The sequence below is a fragment of the Takifugu rubripes genome, chromosome 14 (genome assembly GCF_901000725.2).
Source record: "Takifugu rubripes chromosome 14, fTakRub1.2, whole genome shotgun sequence".
NCBI classification, from domain to species: Eukaryota; Metazoa; Chordata; class Actinopteri; order Tetraodontiformes; family Tetraodontidae; genus Takifugu; species Takifugu rubripes.
In genome coordinates this window covers 9,558,001-9,584,656 of record NC_042298.1, presented here as the reverse complement: position 1 = coordinate 9,584,656, position 26,656 = coordinate 9,558,001, and the positions used below count along the sequence as shown (strand labels likewise).

The 26,656-nt window shown below is 42.9% G+C and overlaps 1 long non-coding RNA gene across 1 annotated transcript; it reads right to left on the bottom strand.

Annotated features, from left to right (window-relative positions):
- Positions 1-930: 930 nt before the first annotated feature.
- Positions 931-25,985, bottom strand: LOC115252328 (uncharacterized). The gene is made up of 3 exons (XR_003890743.1): positions 25,811-25,985; positions 24,757-24,937; positions 931-1,722 (listed from the first exon to the last, which is right to left on the bottom strand). It is a non-coding gene; the product is annotated as an uncharacterized lncRNA (long non-coding RNA).
- Positions 25,986-26,656: the final 671 nt, after the last annotated feature.

The following is a 26,656-nucleotide window of genomic DNA, read 5'->3' as shown; positions in this document are numbered from 1 at the left end:
TGTTAGCGTGTGAGCATCTGCGCCTTTTAGCGCTGTTTACTGAAGAGATGAAGAGTGTCCGTAAACCACAGCAATGCGGCAGCAACACGGAAATAACGGGAGAGTGACTTCAATCCCCCGGGAAATAAGGAGAGGTGCAGGAGAAAGGTCACTGACAAGATGGGGGCAGGGAGGAGAAAGGTGCCCAATGTCAGGACTTTTTTTTTTTTCGTGGCATCTTTTCTTGGAAGGTTGGTAAACAGAGTTGAATAGAAACAAATACAGTCTTTTTGTGGAGGAAAGACAAATATGTAGAGTAGCTTTTCGTAATAATACTTAAGGCTATTGCTGAATTAAGAAATGGATATTCTGTAACACTGTGGCCTCTATGTGTGCACTTTCTCATTTCACTTTGGAATCATCATGTCTGCCAGCATTTCAATATAGTCTGCATCTGGCTAACACAACATCTCCCAGGGGTTTCGATGCACATGCCCTGACACAAACTTTGTCAAACAAGATTTGTCTCACACTTGTTCAACTAATTGGCCTTCATCCCAAATGCGAGCAAAATCATGTCATGCATTCTATTATAAAGTTGCCCCAGTGGAGGTTCTTGTCAATAGCAGGAGAGAGAAACAGGAGTGTGTTTCCAGTGGAGACGTGGTGTGGTAGCGGGGGCACGGAGCAAAACACATCATGGTTGTTGTTTAATTTGATGATGTCTCCAGCGAGACCAACGTGGGCGTGCTGCTGGCTCAGATGCTTGTCTCTGTTTGTGAATGTGTTTTTAACCACTAGATCATTGTAGCAATACACTGGTGGCAGAGCTCGGGCATTACCCCGCCTGCAGCATCGATCCTCACAGCCTCATTTACAACGTTATGGATTTCTGCATCAGAGGGATGACTGAGAGACAAAGAGACAGTGTTGGAGACAGAGTTTGTCTGATTTTTTTTATTTTATTTTTTAGGTCTTTCAAGAAATTAATTAGAGGGGTATGCCAAACATCCCATCACTACAGTAAAGAAAGTATACGGACGGCTTCTGAGATAACTTGTCAGCTATGCAACATGAGGAAATGGCTCAACTTTAACCTAAAATAAAAAGTTATTGCACAACTAGAAAACAAGAAGAAAGAATAGTAAAAAAAAAAAAAAAGTAAGTAGGGGTGACTGGAACAGAAACAGGTAGAGTACATGGCTGTTTTCAGATTATTGTCCTATTTTACAGGGACATTTTCCTCATGAATGACTTGATTATAAGAGGCCTAAAGTGATTTACTGGGTTAGACCCTTTTTAAACAAACACACAAAATGTTCAAAGATAAAGTATTTGAACCAAAGCATGACAGACAACAAGTAAACAACCCAGTGAGTTCAGCCTGCTTGAAGGCAGAAACACTAAATAAAATGTTTAAAATAAGCCACATAACACATTAATGTTCAAATCAGCTCTGCTCATTCAATGTGGCCAAAATCTTATCTGTTTTAACAACTGCAGGGTAAAAATGTTGGACAAAATTTGAACTTGAGACAGATGATGCATTCATACTATGTGTTGCAAGTGTAATGGCATCACATTAATAATTGAAAGACATTTACCAATGCAGAAAGTGAATATTGATGCAATTTGCTTGCATATAAAATCGGTCTAGTTAATGTATCTGGCAGATTTATAATTCATTCATCCTCTCCGGCCTCGATGGTTGATGTTCAGTATTGAGGATGTGCCAGGCCCAAGCTGAAGGGAGGGAAACGAGAGACAGAAAGAATGAAGTTATAGGTCAACCCACTGAGGCATAATATAACATGCACAAATGAATATGGTCATTCAAGGCTCACACTCCCTCTGGTTTTTAGATGCATGGAGGGATTTCTTTAATCGGGGTGATCAGAGGGGCTTAGGAATGTCCACCGAGAGTGTGTGTGCTGAGGACATTAGCCTCTGGATTGAGTCACTGGGTTATATGTTTAAGGAGAGGTTTCAATTAAAAGTATTCACAGCAATATTAGATGGGTTGTTCATCTTTAGCATTTTGGAAGTTGATTTTAACTCTATTCAACTCTGCAACATTTTTAAAATGAGAAGTTGTACAATTAGAATAGAATTCTTTTGATGTTTGGCACATCTTGATCTTCTCTGTGACTTCTTCCATTGGGATGTGCCACACTAACTAAATCCAAGGTCCCCTATCCATAAACTCTCAGTTTATCAGGCATGTTGGTGGATTGACTCACAGGTTCCCAGGTCCCCGTCCCCATCTCTATCTCCATCATACATCGTTGATGCTGATTGTTACACTGCTTCCCCCTCTTGAGCAGGCAGTACATGGGGGGGTGATAGATCATTTTCAGAAACTTGCAGTGCAGTGCACATACATATATTTGTAAATTCCTGCAAATGTTGGTAGAAAAGATGCTTGTGTAGGGTATATGACACCATAGTGACAGCATCCTCATGTTTACCTAACAAATGTAGTCATGTTTGTTTAACAGCAGGACTATTTATTTGTCCCCAATGGATATTATGAAAGCTCACACATCTGAGCATGTTTGCTTGGATTATAAAATCCAGGAGCTTTGGTCTGGAAATTGGATTATTTCTTGTTTGATTTACATTTCATTTGGTCCTCTTGGATGGAATATATGTTGGAATACATGTTGGTAAATGCTAATTGTTTTATGCAAAATATCAGCTGTTGTCCAGCTCTCATGTCTGAAAACACAAAGAAAATCGCTCTTCATGAATATCTACGAGTGTTTCATAAAGGCAAATCCAGCTGTAGGACAGAAAATAAATTATGTATGTTTATCTTTAATATTCAATTAGCCATGATAAGAGCTGCTAATAATGACTTTATTATGGAAGCAGCAAGAAATAAGGCTGTGGACTATTTCAAACATTGATATTATTTAAGCCATGTAGAAGGTGGGTTTTTTGGTTTCAGTTCCTAAATGATTCATTAGGGGTTTCTTTCTCAGAGTTTATGCCGTTATTGCCTTTTTTTGCATTATTATTCCTGGAGTGTTTCTTGTTTTGGTGTTCAATCATGTTTGGGCTTTTGCTTGCTGGTGTTGCAGCGTCACGGTTTATTTTCTGTATTAGTTTTGTTTTGTTGTTGCTCTTGTTTCCATTTATCCTGTTTCTTGTTTAATTTTGAAAGTTCTTCCTCACGTCTTGCTTCAGGTCTGTGTGTTTGCCCAATTACCTCCACCTGTAGGCCCCATAGACCCCGCTGTCAAATCCTTGTTTATTATTTCAGCCTGGATGTTTCTCTTTTCATTCTTTTCTCCCATTGATTTCTTTGTTCCCCTGATTACCTGGTTTGGACAATCTTTTGCTTTGTTTTCATTATTGCCTCTGCCATTTTGGTTTCCCAGTTGTTTTATTGGGCTCTACCAGGGCCTGCTTTAAATGTAGGTGGTCTTTGGATACATCTGAGAGCTAATCTGCAATTCTTGTACAAACACATTAAATGTCTAAATCTGCCATGACTCTGGGTTTGGGGCACAGATTCTCAGATATATTCCTTTTACAACATAGCTGCACACACACCCCTGGACTCATTCGGGGTGACTGTAGAATTAAAGAAGAGGTGCACATGCAGCTGCTTTTAGATAACAGCCTCTGCAGAGAACTTTTCTTTAAGTGAGTGAAAGCTTTGTTTGCAGGCTGAAACAGTGCAGCTGATAATAATGATCATTTTCCTCTGCATTCTTCTAAAAACAGATCAGAATCAGCTGGAATTTGACTCCCGACTTTCAGTGGACTTAAAAAGGGACGGACCTGCAGCTAAGAACAAAGAGAGCAACAAAAGATATGAGGTTGACTTTCCCAACAGGATTTGGTATTAATTTACTCCACAGTGCCATAGTTCCAGAATCCCATGTACAAATGCAAAGGTTGATGTATATAGCATGAAAGGAAATCAGACAAGGTTCGGGAAGAGATGAGAATGCACAAATTCGGGACTCACTGCTGTGGTGAGAACAGAGCCATGAGCACAGGGAAGAAAAAAATACAGGCCTATGTGATATTTAATTGGAATTGACCCTGTGGCGCTGCAGTAAAGTTTAACAATCTATGCATTTGAGGCATGCACCCATGCTGGATACATTCATGTATTTTGTTGAGGGAAAAGGAAAAAAAAACCTTTAACATATCTGACGTGTCAGACAAAGAAAGCCAGGAAGATGTAGAGATGTGGTGAAGATCACAAAAATGATGGGGAGAAATAGGATAAAAGAGAGAGCAGAGAAGCAGGTGTGGGAATAGAGGACAGACGGTGGAAAAAGCAACAGAAGTTTTAATATTTCTTCAGAGATGATTTATTTATCCACCTTATGGCAACTTCAACCATCTGGGCTAAACAAACCAACAACAGCCTCAATCATGGAGGCAGAACATCTGAGATGTTCAGTTTCAGCAATCTGAAACAAACAAAAACCCCAGAGAACTGACATTGCATTTGTGTGGGGACTTGATTATTTTGTTTTAATTGTATAAAATGGCTTTGCTTCCTGACTAGTGTGAAAATATGCACTTCTTATTCTATTATTGTGCATCTATTTTTAAAGATAATGAAAGTAAACTGTGCACATACATACACACACATACACACACCAAAAATATGGGTTTAAATGTTATTTGTACAGTAAGTAAAAAAGAACTTCCGGTAGATAAAGAGCTCAGATAAAAAAATGGGGAATACATTACAATGAAGAATGAAATCCACACAGCCTTCTGGTCCTACCTGTCTTTCATGATGAGGTTGCTCAGAAAGACCTACCGCGCGGCCCGTTTACACAATGACAGAGGTGTAAAACAGAGAGCCGGTGCCTAAAGACAAAAACCTGTGCTACAGAACAAAAGGCTACCCAAAATAATAATAAAAAAAGCCATCAAGACACCCACAGGAGGTGCCCATTGTGATTAATGAAAACAAATATTGGGAGAGAGCGAGGCACAGGCACACAGAAACAGCACAAACAATAGAGCAGACAGTCCAATGCATGCAGGCTTCGCTGACGGCCCTCTGCTGCCCTGAGAGAACAACAGGAGGAGAGGCTGTGATGGGGGTAGAAGAGGGGAGAAAGAGAGGAAACAAGGGCGCTAATGCAAAGTCCATTCTGCCTAAAAACATCAACACACACACGCACAGAGATAGATACACACTGGACTACCACATCCGCAGCGTGTGGAGATGTAACGATGACTTGGAGCCAAAATCCGGATCCTGATCTGGACCACGACCAAGTGTTCAATTCATTTTCGAGTCATTTTAAAACCACATGTCAAATGTCATTGTTCAGACGGTGGTCTTGCTGTCAGAAATCTTCTGCTGCATGAGTCTCGACAAAGCTTGAAAATTGCTTTGAGACCTCTTTGACATAGCATCCATTTTCTACAAAAACAGGGTTGTGTTATGTTCTAAGCAACCCGCTGTATAAGTGATAAAAACAAAGACACCATGGAAGCAATCTATGCTACAACTTGCTGTACTTGCATTGGTTTGTGGGATGAAATAAAGGTTTTTACCAGGAAAAAAAACACTCTTTTTTGCAAATAAGCTTTTTTATTAGCCATAGAAACTGAACTACCAAACCGAGTTAATTTAATAGAGATTTGCTGGTTTGCTGTCATGACTTCTTGTGTGATTCCCGTGATCACACACTGCAGATCAGGGATGTGTTGGCAACATCTCAATTAGTCCAAGTAAAGGCCTGGAAGCTCTTCCAGCTTCTCCTGCCTGTCAGTCAAAGATGCTCCACACAGATTTATGCAAATACCCAAACATTATTACATTCTTTAAAAAAAAAAGAAAAGATAAAAAACAAAGATTGATGAGATGTGATGAATTTTTTGAGTGCCATTCTCATCGTGCATGCTCCCCCCCCCCCTTCAAATTTCCATAACCAATTTAGGAAACAGTACAAAGTCAAAAGATTGAGTTGAGGAAAACAGGAAGATAATAACCTGTTTGGTTTTATGAAAACATCCCTGGGATGATGGTGAGGGGAAGTGTTTTACTTCGTGACACAATGGCAGCAAACATCCAGCCACTCAGCTTTGTGTTAAAAAAAAAACATCAAGTGCTTATTTTACATGGTTACCAAGTTGCCAAGACTGATTGCTGGCTCAGTGAAAGGTCATATTCCTGTGCTCAGTAAAGGTCGTGCCCATGACATTTCAGGACATTTTATGGTCTATACTCTTGGACAAACATCAGCGATGGGGAACAAAACAATAAAATTTCCACTGCTAATAAAGCTACAATTAATAAGTCTTACTGAGCTTGCTCTCTGACCCATAGTCAAATAATTAAAATTAGATCCCCTCCTGAGGGTCTTCTGCTCGCCTTCCACAGCTAAAATGACAGCTGAAAGCAGACAGAAATGCTTATTTATATGCAGCACCAATATTTCACATTGTGTTGCTTAAATATCGTTGCTTTAAGCTGTTGGCAACAGAGGCCCTGCCGCCAACTGGACACCCTCAGCACATCTATACAAACTTATCTTCCTTCACTGACGGTCCAGAAAGGAACATAGCCAGCAGGACGGGGACCAGGGAGCAAATTTATGTTGTGAGACAAAGCTATAGCTGAGGGACGAGGAATTGAAACATCGGTGGGTCTGGCTTTTCTTGGAGTTATTCCAATCCAGGTACATTACTGTCTTATCTTTAAACAAGCCACACAGCCTGTAAGAATGGACCAGAGGAGCCGTGCACCCGGAACACCTGCCATTCCCGATAAAATAAACATCAAGAAAGGGGCGGGGAGAGATTTTGGCTCCCGTTTCGACAGTTTTCAGACAATTTGCTCCCTCTCTCTCCCCCTCTTATTCACTTCCCTTGTTAATGAATCCCTCTGTTCTCTCGTCCCTTTTGTCCCTCCCTCTTTCATTCCCTCCAGTCCTCCCTGACAGGTCTGTGATAATGGGACAGTAAATTAGGAGCAGCCCATTTGCCACCGATCATCCCTTCAGCTGTTGATGTAATCTCTCACCTATAGGGTCAAAAGCTAATCAGTGTAAAGCAGTCAGTGTTATGGTCAGAATAATCAATCACTCGGCACTCACAGGTGCCACGTAATGCTGCAGAGATCACACCTGATGCTCTTATGTGTGTTTCACATGGCACACACACACACACACACACACACACACACACACATAGCTATCTTTTGTATGCAAGTAAATGAACGCATTAAATAAGCAGCTATTCTGCTAAATGTTCCATCATCGTCCATGAGATGGTCCAGAATAGGTCATTCTGGACGAAGGTTAAACATTCCACATTTAACTTTTGCGAGAAAATCTAATAATTAATACACAGGTTTCATTTATCGCGAGAAAAACAAAACCACCTGCTATTCCGCCACTTTAATCCACTTTGTGAATAAATACTGGAAGACACGGCTTGCAAATTCCAGAAGGGATTATTTCCAAATGGCGGAGACAGAGAGGACTTTGAGGGGAGCTAAAATTACAGGTGAAGTGATCCCTTCTAAAATTATCCAACTCTTTTATATTGCGCCTCTGAAGAATTCATGCTCATGTTTAATTCCCCAGCTCTGATAACGAATGTCTCCTCCAAGCACCCGAAGATTAATAGACTTTTACCAGGTGCTCTCTGTCTTTTTATAACACACTCCAGCTATTTAAACGCTCAGCTGTCTGCCTGTCAGCTTATAACATGCGGTCATTTAGAGAAAGCCTTAACCCCTGGGTGTTCTTAAAAAGTCCAGATCGCAAACATTGCTGACAAAGTTAGAGAACACGGTCTCGTCTCATCTTCCTAATCGCTTACGGGGTCCCAGGGAGGGTAGACTATGGGCGACTGTGGGTCCACCCCTGGATGAGTCGCCACTCCATCGCAGCATTTGTGGGTTTGGTAACTTGCTCAAGGGTACCTCGGCAGTGGTCCACGAATGGTTGTGGCTTTTGAATGACAATTAAGCAATTATAAAAACATGAAGCATAGCCAGCCAAGCCGTAGGGTTCACACACACACACGCACACACACACACACACGCGCACACACACACACACACACACACACACACACACACACACACACAGGACAAATGGGCATTATTGGGCCACTAAATCCACAAGGTGGCTTTTCTGGGGGTACCTGCTGCAGTCTTAATCAGATTTCTACTATAGCCCAGTTTTAGGGTATTGATAGCATCACTCTTCAACAGTAATTTACACAAACCTTTCAAGTAGATGGCAGTGGTTAATCAGCATGTGCTTAATGATAGGTCACTAGACTGGGAAGTTTAGGACTTTACCCCTGTTGGTACTAGAACCTAATGGACTAGTCATTCAAAGTGGTGCAGATCAGCTATCATTTTACCTTTAAACTCTTCAATGCAGGGGGAAATGTTTAATGATGCACCAAACAGCAGCATCAAAAACAGTTTATCAAAGTAGGTTTTGTAGCTAGAATTAAAGAAAAAGACAACCTTAAACCTGGAATTGATGATCCAGATGTTGAGATATTTCAATGGTAAATTGTCCAACATTACAGCCTGTCGGCACAGTAAAAATAAAGCGGAAAATGTCTTTTTCTTCCTGCCTCCTGTCTAAAAGCGCAAACATTTAAACCACGTGAGGATGCAATTACCAAGACGAATTCAGCCCAACTTGGGCGAACACACTTGCTGTCGGCCTCACTCCTCCCTGCGCCACCACAAACCAAACTTTGAGTAATGGAAAAGCATATTCAAATTTCACACTCCAATAACAACAAGTAATCAAAGCCAGTGGTGGAGCTGCATCTACAGAGGCAGCAGACCGAGGTCGTCTGATGCCGCCGCAGCCCTCTGTCACCCTCTAAACACCTGTCTGAAAATGGACACATAAATCCACATTTCACAGCCCGTCTCGCCTTGCGCGTTGATACACATCACGTGAAAATATGCCAAAATACTTTGGTGTGTACACAGGACATACATAAAAAAAGATCCATATCTGGTCAGCGTGGTATTTTACGAAAACTGTCAGAAACAACCCCTTTCTGTAAGTATTTGCCTGCAAAGCTAAAACAGGAGACACTAAAAGGATCAGAGTGAAAAGTGATGGGATGTGGCAGGGATGAAATGAGTGTGTTGCAATGCAGCATTCCATAATCTCCCTCCTCTGCAGGATGGACTGATTCATGGGCTCCGAGTGGCACGGACTGGTGTGGCATGTGGGAAAATGGTCCTGGACCACAAAGAGGTGACTGAGAAGCACTTAGCACCTGGTCGAGTATAATACCTATTCTCCTCTCTCTCTTACACACACACACACACACACACACACACACACACACACAAAAGCACTTTGCCTAATAGAGTAGCAGCAGTAGTCAGCGTTTCCCATGGCAGGCTGTAATCGCATGGCTGGACTCAGTGATGGATTCCAGGTTAGAGTCAGCATCAGCACCATTGAAATAAACACACAAACATCTACATACCCCATTCTCTCGTACACATCATCTGCACGCAAGACGCCCATGCAGAGGATTAATGCTGATATGTTGATGGTAAATATGTAAAGGACCCATGAAAGAGAAGCAGTTTTGATGTGAGGGCTTTTGTTTGTCTTAAACACATTTCTTTATGGTGAATATCATAGAAATGCTGTGATATCTGAATGGCTGCAGACGACTCCTATGACATACACGTTTGTCCCAGCTTGTGCTTTGATGTGCTTATAGACAGGAAAACTCTGCTCGCCACAGAACTTACAGAACTATGGATAAATGCACACAAAACAATAATAAATTGTTCTGAAATTTTGAAACTTTTGTTGCCATCTCTAGAAAAAAATAACCTAGCTTGAGATAACTACAAATATAACACAAATGCTTTATTTACCAATAATTACTCGCTATACACAATTTAATAGACTGATCTTTGGACTGCAGATGATCCTGTCAAGTCATCTAAATGTCTGTGTAGATTCTCAAAACAGGACACATCCTTGTCTGACGGGAGAAATGAATAAAAAACCTATCAGACAGGGAGCTTACATAAACCGCAGAGGAAGTGCTTTCCAAAGGTCTGAATTTTTCAGTCACCCTTGAAGAGGTACCGACTGTCGAACTCATCACAGCCACTGAGACAGCCATCAGAAACAACAAACTCCCGGAAGCAGAAGCAGAACAGATTAGACTTAAGGTAACAGCTGCTTTAGCTAGTGCAAAACCTCCAACCTCCAATATCACTAATGGGGAAAAAAGAGCCATTGCATCCTTAGCCAAGGACAAGAACATCACCATCTTACCAGCTGACAAAGGTAGGTGCACAGTCTTACTCAATACCACTGACAATGACACCAAAATAATCAGTCTCCTGACAGACACTGACAGACTTACTACAGAAACTGGAAAAGGATAAAGCCAGCGACAGACCACAATACTACCGTCTATATCCAGGAGAAACCATCCCTTGCATTTATGGATTGCCCAAGATCCACAAACCAGGGACCCCTCTCAGACCCATAGTAAGTAGCATCAATTCTGTAACATACAACATTTCCAAATACTTGGCCTCCATCTTGTCTCCCATGGTTGGCAACACCCCACACCACATCAAAAACTCCCAAGACTTTGCTCAAAAGGTCAGTGGACTCACACTACTTCCAGAAGAGACTATGGTATCTTACGATGTCACGCCACTCTTCACGTGCATCCCCACCGCCAGCGCCATAGACACCATCCACAAGCACCTTCTATTGGACAAGAATCTTCCAGAAAGACCAACTTTAACACGGGCCCAAATCTGCACCATGCTGGACCTGTGTTTGAACACCACCTATTTCCAATACAGAGAAGGCTTCTACAGGCAGAAACATGGCTGTGCCATGGGCTCACCAGTATCCCCCATAGTTGCCAATCTATACATGGAGAAGGTGGAATCCCAGGCCCCGACATCCTTCACAGGAACTGCGCCAAGCCACTGGTTCAGGTATGTGACACAAGAATTGGAAGCGTTCTCCGATCATCTCAACAAAACAGACCAGCATGTAAAATTCACCCGGGAAGATACAAAAGGAAACAGTCTGACCTTTCTGGACTGCGCAGTCAAGATCACTGAGGACAGAAATCTCACCATCGAAGTCTAAAGAAAACCTACACATACCGACCAGTACCTTCAGTTTGACTCTCACCACCCACTGGAACACAAGTTGGAAGTGATCAGAACTCTCCAACACCGGGCCAGAGAAATACCCACCACATCCCAAGGCAGAAAGAAGGAACAGGACCACATTAAGACAGCTCTCAAAACATGTGGCTACCCAGACTGGGCCTTCACCAAAACCTCAAGAAAGCGAGACCTCAGCAAAGGAGAGGAGGAGAGAAACAAACGCCGCAGCGTTTCCATCCCCTACCTGTCCGGAGTCTCTGAGAAGTTTAGGAGGATCCTCCAGAAACACGACATACCGGTTCAGTTCAAACCCAGCAACACTCTCAGACAGAGGTTAGTACACCCAAAGGACAACACACCAAGACCCAAACAAAGTAATGTTGTTTATGCTGTACAGTGTCAGGAGAAATGGAAGGAACTGTACATTGGGGAACCCAAACAACCTCTCCACAGAAGAATGGCACAACACAGACGCTTACACTTAAAGGAAAGTGGACACTCCTTTGAGGACAGCCAAGTACGGGCACTGGCCAGAGAAGACCGCTGGTTTGAAAGGGGTGTCAAGGAAGCTATCCATGTCAAATTGGAAAAACCATCCTTAAACAGAGGTGGTGGCCTGAGGCACTTCCTATCACCCACATACAATGCAGTCCTCCACTCCTTCCAACAGCAAAACAAACATTCACACCATTCCAGGAGACCCAGTGACTCACCACCATGTGGTCCAGCAGACAAAGGGGAGACACCTCAACAGAAACTAGGTGAACGACCCGACCAACGACCCTGCTAACGACTCTCAGGTGACCACCCAGATCATTAGCATGCAGATGGTCCACAGGGGCTATATATTTTCAAGCTCTCTCCCCAGTGATTTCAGAACTGAATAAGCCTTCTGGATAGAAGGCGAAACGTCTTCAAGAGAAGAAACCCAGTCCAGTTGACATAGAAAACTACCTTGAAGTCATCTAAATATTTTGGATGGACATTTAGAGGAAAGACAATCTGCATATAGTATTATTTTTGGAATGATACTATGGTAATGCACTGTTTTTCCTATATCCAGCACTTAAATTGTCTGGAGTTGAAGCTCGCTGAGCGGACAGATGTTGGCACTCACAGGTGAACATGGCACACTCTTAAAAAAAATGGGTTTGTTGCCACTGTGCTGACAAAAACTGTTCCAGTACAAGAGAGCGAAGGGCAGCAATGAAGAGTAGCAATCACCGCAGGTCCAGAGAGCTGCCGCTGCTGTGGCTTTTATCTGAAAAACTTGCTATCTAGACCCCTTGTGTTAACTACATAATGGTGGGAGTGACTCACTGAAATGAGAAGTGCCAAGAATTCTGTGCGTTTGCAGAATGTCCAGACATCCACTGACGCATGGGACCTATAAAGGTGCAGGTCAGAGCTTGACGGATGCCCCGTGCTGCTGCAGCCACTGTTACGGTAGTTCATACACAAGCTTTCAAAGAACTGAGCCAAGAGAAAACATTTATACTGTTGTTATTTCTATCAATCCTCAGCTCCTCTTGCTGGTGTTATGATTTTAATTATTGATGAAAGGTACATGAGTGCTTCATTATTGGAAGGTTACGTAAATGTTGTAAATCCATTTCCATCAGATCTCGAATCGATCCTATTTTGGCATCATTGTCCATAGGTTGGGTACCTACAGATCATCAGATTTTCCCAATTAATGCCAAAGCAAAGCAATTTACCAATATCATAAGCCTGGTCTCCCACTAAAATCCAAATATCAGCTTTTGGCTTGGCTTGTACATCAATCCACATGTCCTCAGTTCAATGCTTAAAATCATCTTTATCATGTAGCCTTTGTTTTTTAGAACCATGAAAGACGCATGAAAACAACCGAGCTCCATCTCTAATGTGGCAATAATAGTATAAACCACCAACTTGGGCTCATCAACGGTTTCGTTTGAAGTAGGAGTGATGTAAGAGAGTGTAAAGGCCCAGTCTGAATTGAATAGCATGAAGCTGTGATTAGGATCATACATTTGCACTATCTCCTTCGAGGTACAGTGAGTGGGCCGAGATAAAGTGTGTTTGCTTGGAAAGATCTATTACCAGACAGGCTTTACAAACAGCTAAATAATTCACAGAGCATCACATTGAATCTGTCAGATTATCAGTAACCTTAAAGCCATATGCTAAGTGTTTGCACTCTCACATACTGATACAGGCGTCTTCACAAATATGCATTTCATAATTTAAATAAATGACAACATGCTGAAGCCACAGTGTCCAGATATATGGCCTTTTTGGATCAAGGACCTTTGCATTGGTCCATAAATACCAAGCGGGTGTGATGATGTGAAAAGTATGAGTGGGGGGAAAAGTTATAAAAATGACAAACAGAAACAGTCATCTCCATCTTATTCAGCCTCACTTCCATTAGTGTGACAATTTCATTAAACAAACATAATGTACAAAATCATTTCCTCGTCTTGGCTGGCTCCGAGAAATTAACAGCAACATGGAAGTCATGCATAATGAATGTGAACATTTGCCATCTACAAGTCTCCCACAGTCAAACATTAATTCAGCATCGTACAGGGTGTGGAGAGGCAGGAGGACGACAAATGGAGCACAAGGAACAGGCTCCGACTCACAGGGAAATCTTCGGGAGTCTGACTGAGAGAAGTTCTCAAACTCCCGTTTCATAAAGATTACCTACTTAGGGTCACTGAAATGAAAAATAGACATATTACAGGCTTTAGGACAGAGGGATTTGTGCATTAATATTCACCGATTGCCCCCTGAGGCGGTTTGTAATTTGCTGTTTAGACCAATATAAATAAAATTGATTTGACTCTGCTGCTCTGGAGATTATCTTACAGACATTGGTTAGGAATCATGATGTTTTTTTCATTTTGGCGAACAACAGGAAATTGTGAGTCTGTCCAAATGTTGCCAGCAACACACACACACACAGACACACACACACACAGCAAAAGAAGAACCCAAATATAGCTCAAAAAAGGCCAGTCTCTAGCAGTTCAATTCAGTGGGATGGAGAAGTCAATGTACACGTCATGTGGACTCGCTGCTGTCCCCCCCCAATCGATCAAAGCCTTTAAAGCCCGATGTGACTCTCGTGACCGTGCCAAAGCCACTTGGCACCATGGAAATCCCTTTGCATAAATCTTCCCTGATACAAGCGCAACACAACAAAATGCTAATGGTAACATTTTAAGGTGTGGAGCGTAAATAAAAAGTCATCCTTCACGATGGGTGATTTATTACCCAATGCAGCGGGGTCATGCATTAATTTGGCTCTTTATATAAAAGGCCTGTTATTTATGCACGCATAAATAAGGGATGCAGGTAAACACATGCGCATTAGGGGCCTTCACACTCGGCTTGTGTCGGAGAAAATGTCACAGTGTCGGGAGGATGTTTATCTGGTGGGGACAGATTTGATGGCTTGACATGGCTGCTGCATCTCCATTCCCAGATCCATGACGTAACGTGCACTCGCGTGGCCGCGCACATGTATTTGTTATAGTGATGTGTGTTTGCCTTTGACTGATGCGAGACTGTGGGCAATGCCAGAGCGGTGCTCAACCAGACGTGCATCGGATCTGACACTGCCGAGCCAATGGTGTGACAGGCATGTGACAGGGCAGCGCTGGTTCTAAATGACTTTTTAGGCTCCATTACCCTGCCAAAACACTGGACATGCCATCTCCCATTTCCCATTTCCCCTTCATGGTCACAGAGTCTTTTACTATTCACAAATGGAGCACTGATTGCACCCCACTTTTCACTCAGTATAGATTAATCACAGAAAGATGCTAGCTTGCACACACACACACACACACACACACACACACACACACACACACAGATAAGACAAGCCCACCGTCACCACTGCTGAAAATCAAAGGAGCTGAGGGGGTGGCTGTGTGTCAGGAGCCGTGGCGATTATCCTGCGGGAAGATTCACCGGCTGGTATTTACATCAGCACCCTGCCCTCTGATGTTTCACCACCGGCGGCCTCTAGAAAGTGAGAGCATTTGTCAAGGAGTGGTGTAACAGGCAGCACGCTGAAGGTGACCGAAGATGGATGGGTCATTAGCAGAAGCACAAATTAGTACAGGGAAGGGGGGCAGAGGAGTAACGCTATGACTCGTGTGACACTGCGATGCGATAGGTGACGGCTGCCGTGAAGTCAAAATAATCAAAGATTGCCGAGATAGAGCCATTAGGTGTGGTTAAAGAGCAGTGACCTGTGAGACAGGAGAGCAGCGCTGGAGTGTTTCTTTTTTATATATATATAAAAAGGACATCAGGATAATAATAGAGAAAGCTCTTTGAAATCAGTGAAATTAAAAAAAATAATAAAACCACCCATGAAACAATGCAATACATAGCGGCCACATCCCCTGTCACAAAGACATTTGATGCTTAGCCTATTTGGTGAGCTGCGAGCATCAGATGCTCCTAATGAGGAGCGCAAGGAGTGTGTTAAACCCCGAAGCCTGTTTATCTGACAGCCAGCGCATTTCTCATCATTTAGATGGTTTAGCCCGGTTGAGTGTGGTGACATTGTTGTTTTCTGGGCTATTCTGCACTCTAGTAATTGCATTTTATATAAAATGCGGTGTCCCGTTAAAAGAGCGTTGAGCGCGTAAACAAGGGTGTGAATTCCTCCAGCAGACACAGAGACATATGAATCATTTATGGCCCGCGAATATTTGCAGACACGTGTTCAAGGGAGATAAGATCATATAGATTTGTGAGGTTGTTGACAGAACAGGCCCCCTTTCTCTCGATTAGCGGCTGATGTGCGATAACTAGCAGACGTGGGCTATGAGAGAGGAATTGATAAGAGAGGTTGAGGCAGAGATAAGTCGGACGAGCAGGCAGACAGACAGTGAGAGAAATGGCGGCGGTAAAAGTAGCAATCATGGTGGAGGCGCCTCTCTTTTTTCCCCCCTGTTTAGGTTGAGGATGATACTCGAGCCGTCACGCCGCAGCCCCTGCTGCATTGTTTTGAGTGAGCGTTAGCTGGTTTGAATGAAAATGAGATTTCACTATGCTCTGTCTGCTGAGCGCTGCACGAGGCCCAATAAACGCTTCTCATTTCATGCTTCCGAAGGTGTAGCATCAGACAGCAGCACCAAGGCAGGCAATCACACATTCAAATGAACAGGGAGAGAGAAATTCCTCCATCACTGCATTGTTCAGTCCCTCCAGGATTACACAGGATCATGTGTGTGTAGGTGTGTCACAGCTATTTTTGGTGGGGGGGGGGTTCCTTAAAAAAGCCCTACATTGCAGACTATTGGCACACTGGTGAATGAACCACAGTGCAACATTCACTAATAAAAAAAATCAAATTTAGTCATGTTTGGCCCTCATATTCTCCTCTCACACACGGAAGAAACGGGAGTGATGACTGAATTTATGATCCAGTGCTGCGTACCGAGCAAAACAGTTTACTGCCACTTTCATGCAACACGTCAGCAAAATATTGCTGCAATATTAATTGGCAAATGGGATGCTTGTGCATGTGTAACATGTGCATGTGTAACATGTGCATGTGTAACGTCGACTTGGGACTGGCATGATTGGACAAAACTACAGGAAAGTTATGGCGAATGGACACCATCCCAACGCTGCCTACAATTTGCAAGGATTTGTGAAAATGTAAGCGCAACATCGTAGCGTCGTTGAGGGAATGATGTTGCGTTTGGTGAACGCTTCCTCCGCTGTGCTGTTATTTGAAGGTCTGTGGTTCAGAGACAACGTCTTACATGCATACCGAGCTGGCGGGAAAGTCAAGAGGCATCTTGTTTGGGAAAATCATAAATTTCAAAAGAAGAGATTCTTCTCTTGTACCAGGAGCTCTGCTCCCAAGTTGAAATCAACACCCACTTACCTCAAGTCAGGCTGAAGCGGAGTGTGTTGTGTGTTAATGCCTGCAGCTCTCCAGCCGTGAAGCCTCCTCAGGGGAGACGTCCTGATAACACAAACTAACTCGGAGCATCCAGTCCCAATGGACAGGCAAACAAAAGACAAGGTTTTATCTGCTTTTATCTCATTAAACACTCTATAACTTGCCTAATTGTTTACGGGGGGATTTAAAAGAATATCCCACCTAAGGTTTTTGAATTAGGTGTGTGTCAGTGTGTTTACTCGTACACACACACACGCGCGCGCGCGCTGGGGAGGTTGCATTTATGATTCACTGTTGCAGATGAGTTTTAATTTGGATGTGTGCAGCCTAATAAGATATGGCAAGAGATTAGGAGACAAAGGAGTGCACGTGAAGAAGCCTTTATAGGGCCTTTGGGGTCGTCTGTGGAGCTGCGGCAGAATCTGAGTTTTGTGCTGACAAGAAGCAGAAATGTTCTTGAATGTTGTTGGGATTCAAAAGGTGATATTTTTGCAATCAAATCATGGCAACGTCCTCCCTAACCTCTTGCTTTTCTCCCCCGCACTGGTTAGATATTCAACGAGCGGCACCTTTCTCTGCCATCCCCCCGACCACCGTGCTTCCCGAGCTCTCCTCACAACACTTGAGCTTTGATCTCCTCACCTAGGACCGACTCATTCCAGCCCTTCAGCGCTCCGTCTCGCCCCTTCCAACTCTACTCATCTTCAATACCTCCCACATCCATCACTCCATTCCTCTCCTCCATCGCCTCATCTCCTTCTTCACCCCTGCGCTTCAGCCAGGCCTCTGGAACGCCTATTTCCCCCATGGCGCTTATTAGTGCAGCACTTTTAATTACAGTTTGCACATCGATCAATTGTTGCATTTCTAGTTGGTCCCCGTCGCCCGGTTACTATGGTGATGGATCACCTGCGAGGACTCTGCCGTGGTCATCTGTGGCACCGGTATGCAGATTGCTCAAGCCCCAGGCAAGACAGCCCCATCCATGATGTTGACAGTGTGGATATTAGTACATAATGAATGGCGGGAAAGGTGCATTAAAAAGCCGCAGGAGTGAGAGAGCGCGAGGAGGCGAGCGAGAGCAGAGATAACCCCATTTGCTTAAAGACCAGCGGCATCCACTCGCAACAACCAGCCCCGTCTCTGGATTCACACGCTTCATTTCCAATGCACTGATTTGCATTAATGAAAGATAATCTGGATGTCTTTGAAGTTTTGTTCTGTCCTGTGGGAGAACAGCAAAGGCCGACATGCACTCGCACGCACGCGCACACAAATATCTGATCTTCTGCTTTGCATGCAGAACAAGTGCTTCTGCACCTGCACCTCCTAATCCCGATATTGCCCAACCACACCCTCAAAGAGATTATGCACCCCTACATCATATTTTTAATGCCTTTCCGGTGCTTTCGGCATCATGTGTGTACACACAGTGCGCACTTTACATACACCCGTGAACTAGGAGGAATGAGATCAAACAGTTCAGGCAGGAATGATCAAAAGGCAGAACACCCTACTGTTTCCTGCAGCATGAGATAATGAATAAGTTATGCTTTGTTCTGTTCTCATTGAGAGTCGTTTATATGTTTAGACCCATTCCAGAACACGGAGCAGTTGAAAACCAACTGTCTGTAGATCCCATCATCAACGTCAAGTCAAAACAGCAAAGGGAAACCTGGTTTAGACACACCTCCAAAATATCTGCAAGCATGAAAGTTAGTTTGCGCACGTAGGCGTCTCTTTATTTAATTGTTATGCCTTGTGCAGGACTCGGTGCAGTTAGTTGCAGAGAAAACAGTGAAATGATTCAATCTCATTTCATCGGGAAGGTTTGATCTGGTTTCTTTGCTTTTCCATCACACTTGTCTCCAGCCACAGTCCCTAGCTCGCAGGCTCCTGCATGTACATGTGTTCCACAAGGCCTCTCTTTGCTTAAAACTCTGCATGTGTGTTCGCATAAACCTGCAGAGAGGAATGAAATAAAATAAAATAATAAATAATAGAAGCAGTGAGCCGTCTGTCTTGAGCCAACCCTCAAACAGACCCACCCCGGATTGTCAGGGAGCTCATTAACACGCTGAAAGGAGCCAAAGAGCATGATGCACAGACAGAGGAAGTCAGCTCAACTTCCACAGTTACTTCAGGAAGAGGCTGCAAAAAGTTTTACCAACACATCAAAGTAGCAGGTGCTCTATTGCTCTTAAGTCATGATGGGCCAGGAAAGCGCCCCAGGTACCTTCACGGACGTAACGTGAGGCTGTGTTTGAGCCCAGCCAGCATAACGTGAATGCCCTTCCAAAAAGCTTACAAAGGCAGAGAAGGGGAGGCTGCCCCCCACCCCCTTCACCTTTGCTAACTCAACTGCATGTGGTGCTGTAGCCCGTGTGTAATCTCATTATCCTTCTTGTTGCCCATATAGCGCTGTGATGGGCTGGCATTACTCTGATTAAAGCGGGGTGGGAGGGGGGAGGAGACAAGGAGGGAACAAGGGAGAAGGGGGAGGAAGGAGTTTAGGCAGCGGCGACAAAGATGCGTGCCCACCTGTGTCAGGAGGCAGAATGACACAAGCACTTATTAGTATTAAAGTGAAAACTTTCAAAGGCATTACTCTCAAGCAGAGAGAAAACTTCCAAACTTTCAGCTTCCTGACTTTGATGTGCCAGTGACCAATGAGCTACAGGAAAAATGAACCCCCCCTCCACTGTTTTTTTCCACTAAATTGACAGAGAAAAATGCCCTCTTGGCTTCCACCTTGGGGTCATTAAGAAGCAAATAAATAAAAGGAAGATTTTGCATATTTTGAAGCTGCCACCTGCAGGCCAGCATCTGCTGACTCCTACATTGATGGAGAACTTTCTTCCCTGGTGAAGCCCCCCCAGACAACGAATCTGGTTGATAGGACTCATTGGCAGCCGTCATGTAAGAACACTGCAGTCTTTCAGCTGCAGTCCCACATGGCACACAAACCAGAGGTCAATAAGCAGCACAGCAATGTGATTTTACATTAATACTTGCATTCCACATGTACGAATGATGGGCTCCTTTAGTTTTATAGAATAAAAGCCTTTCTTGTTTGGATTCTTCTTTTGGGGTAGAAGTCACCGCTGGTTAGCTAAATCTAAGTGTGTGTATAAATTATATATATATAATTATATAAACATATATACATACATATACACACACACACACACACACACACACACACACACACACACACTTCCCGTAACATTTCTAATCCATTTACTGTTCTTATCCTGACTCACATAATTAAGATCCCTCAGTTTCTTAAGTAATAAGATCTCAGAAAACAAAGATGCGATGGTGCAGTCACGTGAAATTGTTTCATTTTAGTAAGTGGTGCGTGTGTGCTCTGTGTACACACAGTTGTGTGTCACCTCTCATTAAGGCCCGACTTGATCTGTCATAATGAAACCTGATAATGTGCACCGTTTTAAATATTTTGTGACAGGACTTATTATTAGAAACTTCACACACACGCACTTCAGTCCAGCTCCTGTGAAGATCAGAAAACTTTTTTTTTTTTAAATCTATAAACCAAAATAACTTAACATGTGGTTGATATGTTTTCTTAAGACTGGCTCTCAGAGGTGGAATGAGCTGTTGTGTCATTAATTGATTACCTTTATTTTTAACATGCAAGTGTAAATGAAGACAATTTAATAAAGTTGAGATAATAAATAAGAGCCAAATATTTCCACCTGCATTTTCTGCACATAATACAAATGTTCAAAAAGGACAAAGAAGAAGCAAATACTTATATATATCTAGACAGACAGACAGACAGACAGACAGACAGACAGACAGACAGACAGACAGACAGACTTATGTCAGTCGTAAAACAATCAAATGTGGCACCCTCTGTCCTGGGATCCTCGAAGCAGGTCAGGAAAAAAAAAATAACTTAAACCCTTTTAGGGAAAAAGAAGAAACCTGAAGGAGAGCCACAGGTGAGGGATCCCTCTCCCTGGGACAGACAGACGTGCAGTATATGCCACATACACAGAACATCAGTATTACCTTCAGCAATAGTGGAAACCGACTTTGTGCTTTGCTTTACACATGAAATACTCTAAACTGTTGCATTTGCAAATATACAAGCATGAACTGATAAACCCCTGGGTACGAAGAAACTATCATGGACAAATATTACGTTATGGGTGGAGTTACCAAGCACAGGAATGTAATGGGTAGGCAGTAATAGTAAAATTGTTTTTCCATGTCACGTCTTTGTCAAATGAACACTCAGTGCAACCGTCCCGCAGCAGTTGCAGGTATATCTCCAGTAAACTAAGAAGGTAGGCAATTTTAACACTCAGCCCAGCTTTGATAGAGTGCACTGAATATGAAATTATTCTGCTCGTATAGAGCTTAATGCCGTTTAAAACCCTCCAAGAAGATGTATGGCCCAGCCATCTATCGCCTGGCTGTCTTTGTGCAGTTTTGTATGCGTGTTTACATGAGACAGAAGGTAAATGTGTGTTAGAAAGACAGCGAGACTTCATGAAAACGTGGCAACTGGCAATAACAGCATGCACACGCATACACCCGCGTGTGCATGCACACGTTGGTTTACACACAAACTTTCAGCAGGCCAATATATCACTGTGCTCACGGACCAAATGAGGTAATCGCTCAAAATTATTTGCATATAAACTAATGAAATATTACTGGGTGAAACTCAGTTGAATGTTAATTACAAAGGTAATGCACTATTTGCTGATTAATGAATCGTCTCTTTTGGGCAAGAGATGGTACAGGCGAGTCAATGATCAGTGTGGGGACACAAACAGTGATTCCAATAAATGTCGCTTATAGCAGGTGCGTGGAAAATAGATTGCCAGGATCAAAAATATCTCTGCTGGCTGCTGAAAAAAAGAAAGAGTAGAAGGGTTAACAACAAAAGGAGCGCAGGAATCAATGGGAGACAATCCGTGTAAGTTTAGTAGACATGGACACAAACTCTTGTCCGACTGAAGCGGGAAAATGAAACTGAATTATTAATTTAAAGGTTATCAAATATGAATCCAGCATGAGGAGGTGGGGGGGTGGGGGATCAGGGTGTGAAGTGAGCAAGTTGGAGCATTTTTATCTCCCCTTTTGACCTCAAGGTTTGCAGAACATTTTTGTGTGACTAAGCAATTGAGACAATCTCAGAGAGTAATCACTACACGTTCGCCAACAACATGAAATATGCACAGCGTCTCCAAAATTCCATCCACTGACCTTGGAGTGACCCTGAAGAGCACTCTCCAGATCTGATTATTTGAGGAGTGTTTTTGGGTTTACAGTGATCCCTCGTTTATCGCGGGAGTTGCGTTCCAAAAGTAACACGCGAAAAGTGAAATCCGCGAAGTAGCAACTTTATTTTTTTTAATTATTTTACAATGCAATACTGAACAGTAGAATGAAACCAAACATCAAAACCTGTTTTAAAGCCCAAAATTTGTTTAAAACAATAATTTTAATCTAGTAATACAAGGTTGGAAACATTGTCACTCGCGTATTTCCCAGTCCCAGCTGAGCCTCTGCGTCCTGACTCCGCTCCGCTGTAGAGTCTGTTTCTACGGAAGGCGCAGGAGTCTTTCTCCGAGAGAAGAACATTGTTATAGGCAATTGTTGGCGCTCTTTCTTTTTCTGGGCAAGAAGATTTTTATAAACGGATATGCCACCTTCGATTATATTTGAGAACTGCAATGAACGACTCGCAAAAAAAATCCGCGAAGCAGCGAAGCCGCGAAAGATGAACCGCGATATAGCGAGGGATCACTGTACACTAATGTGTTTTAATATCCTGGACTGATTTCTTCAGACTTACTTTTAGTCTCTGATACAGTCCAGTGCTACTTCAACTGGATAAACAGATAGATACAACACATACAAAGAGGCCCCGAGATGGATCATGTATAGAACATCATTGCTTTTTTTGCTTTCAGTATCAAATCAACCTTAGTGATGCAACAGACATTTCCACTCGACTCCTCCCCACTGGATGATTCTGGGGTTGTTTGACATCATTCCAGATCTGTCATCACTAATGTTACCATGTTATTGTGTTTGAAAGCCCACAGAAGTTAGTGAGGTAGTGCAGCTCCTCATGAACGCCACATTCATGCACACTAAGGTCAGAAGATTTGCTACACAGCGGTGAGAGTGTGGAGAAGTTAGCAGGAGATGAGCCAGTACACCAGAAGAGACAAAAGTTGAAAGAGGACAACCGAGAACTTTCAGAGCCCTAAAGAATGACCTCCAATGGGCCACTTATCTGCACGGTTCTGTCCAAACTAACAGGCTCAGACTCCGTGAGGCTCGGACAAGAGCCTCATGTCCACAAATGGATTGGTTGTGTGGGGTTAAATATGATGCAGCCTGTTTTGGATTTACCAAATATCAACTGAATTGGCATATTTGCCATTATTGCCCTGTTTTTCCACAAATAAGAGCAGGTTCAGTTAGCACATTTGAAAAACGTGACAGTTTTCTTTTTCTTTTCATTTTGGGTTTGGAACACAATGACAACAGAATGTGTACAGACACCCTTAAATATGAAACTAAGTATTGTTTTCATCTCATCACAAATGCATTTGGTTAAAATGTCCCACAACTGAGTCTTAGACTGGAGATTTTATCCTTGAGTTGGAGCCAGATTACTATGGTATTTCATGTATGTTGTCTAGCAGTTGTAAAATGGGTGCGCCTGGTCAAAGTCAGTCATGTTTCTTCATCTATCATTGACTAAAAAGGATCAACATGAACACAAACCATGCCAGTGAAAAGGTCGTTTGTTTACATTAACATGAGCAGAAAACATTAACATTAAGCCTTAATAGACACATGACTCAGCACAATAAAATAAAATGGTCGGCTGTCAGAGGGGTCAGACAATCCAGCCAACACAGATCTGAAATCATTCATGCTGCTGGAGTCTCAGTTCAGCATTGCCAAAACCAAAACACTCTCTATGCCCCTAAAAAGCTACTTCAGATCTCTGCACAAACTTGTGCATGTGAAATTAGGAGTTTGTCTCCCTTTCCAGACTTGCAGACTATACATAATGCATTCTCCCGTGGCAGTCTGGATGGAATGACAGAGTGACTGATAGATTGATAGATTGATTGATGATGGCAGTTATGACTAATTCATTAAATAGCTAAAGTCAGCCGTGCATGTCACTCATCTGAGTTGACAGGGTCTGCAGTGCGAGTGTGTGTGTGTGTGTGTGTGTGTGTTCACATTTGCTACATATTGAGTACCAAACTCCTCATTCTGCAAGCAAAGTGGGGCCATTTTGATTGGCTGCACAGCTGTAGTAAATGTTGTAAACACATCTGATAACATATTTGCTTTGATTTGGCTTTTTTGTTAATTTTTTTTTGTGAATTAAAATTAATCACAGCACGATGCGGATTTTCATAAAACATGTGTTAACCTGTGCATCTGAACACATTAAAAGGATTGTCAACAAATTAAAGGTCAGCCAAGTGAGAAACAGAGGATGAAAAGAAGGAAAAGCAATATTTCTGCATAGTTTTGTGAGAGTAATGTTTACATGCAGCTCATTTATTTTGACAGCTTTGTTTTAAATTCAGTTAGTGTACTTGTAGCATGCCTAGTTGAATAGTTTTGTCCTGATATTTGTGGCCTATTAGAACATTTGGAGAAAAACAATGCATTTATGAAGAGCTCTTACCTCAGTACCGCAGAAGAGCATGTTCCTGATGTTTCCCAAGTGATTTTCCTCCACAATGAATAATCAAGGATGACCCAATGCTGGGGTGCAGAAACTGCTGAGGGACAGAGGGCGATGGGATGGGTTTTTGGAGGGAGAGTATGTGGATGAGCTGGTTTGGGGATATTTGGAGGGAAAAAACCTGATTGGGAGAACATAAATATAGGTATTATTATGACCCCAACATCTGTGGGGACAAAACCTACATAGGAGTTCAAAAATCCTCTTTTATGAATGTAACAGTGACCACAAAGACATTTATGGACGATGCTTTTTATCGCAGAATGTAATATTGACAACAAAGATGCGACTCTGTTGAAGGTCCCGACTACCTTCGCTTCAGAGAAGCGAAGGTAGTCGGGGATAGCGGATAGCATATGTGCTTCGCATTGTTTGTTTTTTGTTAATTCTTAGATGAATGTGTATGTGCAATACAATGTTGATGTCCATAAATCAGGTGTTAACCTGCACAACGGAGCACATCAGAGGATTTTACCAACAAATTAACAGTCAGCTATGTGAGAAACAGAAATGATGAAAAGGGGGGGAAGCAAAAGAAGAGAGTCCAGTGGATGACGTGAATAGAGAAGATATTTTGGCATAGTTTTACTAGAAGTTATGTTTATATGCAGCTAATTTATTTTGACAGGTTTGTTTTGAAGGAAATGGAAATGCTGCCAGGCACAAAGTGCTGCCGACGTGTACGTGACAGAATTTATATACATAGGTTTACGAGGTGGAAGAAAGTGAAGCAAATCACAGAAAGTTGTCTGCAGACAACTGAACAGACAAGTTTTAGCAACAAACTTTTAACTAATGCGGTTAATAATCTTGTGATTGTGAAAGTGACGCTAGGCCAAACAAAATGAAGACATTTGTCAGATTGTAGCACTATGAACATTACGTGTTTCATCAATGTGACACTGTGGGTGTATTAGGCTGCAAATGAATGTTCAAAACAGATGCGTTAGAAGCAGGAAAAAGGAGCACATATAAAGATTTAATCAGGGCCAACCTGTGATATCTGGACAGCCTAGTCAGAGTGCAGCAGTCCTATAGTGGCCCTTCCAAGCCCAGAACAGTGTTGAACCACTGACAGGATCATGGGCTGCGAACATTGCCACTAAAGCAGCTTTTGGAAGGTTTTGATTGGTAACCAGCTGCAGGTGTGACGGTCACCAGCACAACACAGGTGATTCCACCACGCCCCCTAGTGAGAAAACAGGAAAACAGAACACAAACAAAAGGCAGCAACACACAGGCCATGGCAACGTCCTTGTTAAAATCCACAGGCAGAATTCTATTAGAGCATAAAAACATTCATGTACCAGCGTCTCTGCTACACCTGCCCAGTTAAACACATCTGTGATGCTTCAGTATCACAGACAGCTCTCTGTTCAACAGCAGTGCACGTATCAGTGAAAGTGCCGCCAGCTAGGTGGTGAGTGAGCGGAATCCAACCATCCTATCTGCTGAGCCTCTGCAGGCGGGATGAGCACTAGAAACACGGCTCCCCGTTGCCTGAGTCATCAGCTGCAACGTAACGGCGGAATCTACCCGCCACATGACGGCTTCAAAGGTGTTCTCCGATATATTCCTCCCTGCCTCTCCATCTCCGATGATCTTGCTGCCACTTTGTACTTGCAACAGCCTGAAAACTCTCCTGCCTTGTCAAAGATGAAGGGTGTGCTCCGAGACGCGATCAGCATGAACACGCCCCATTCCTATACAAAGCATAGCCTTTATGGAGCGTTTGATTTTGTTTTGGGTTGCTCTACGTACCGGTGCAAATAAACTATTATAGTTTTGTCGGAAGATGTACGATTACGAACAAGAAACGAGAACTATTTACAAAAGAAAG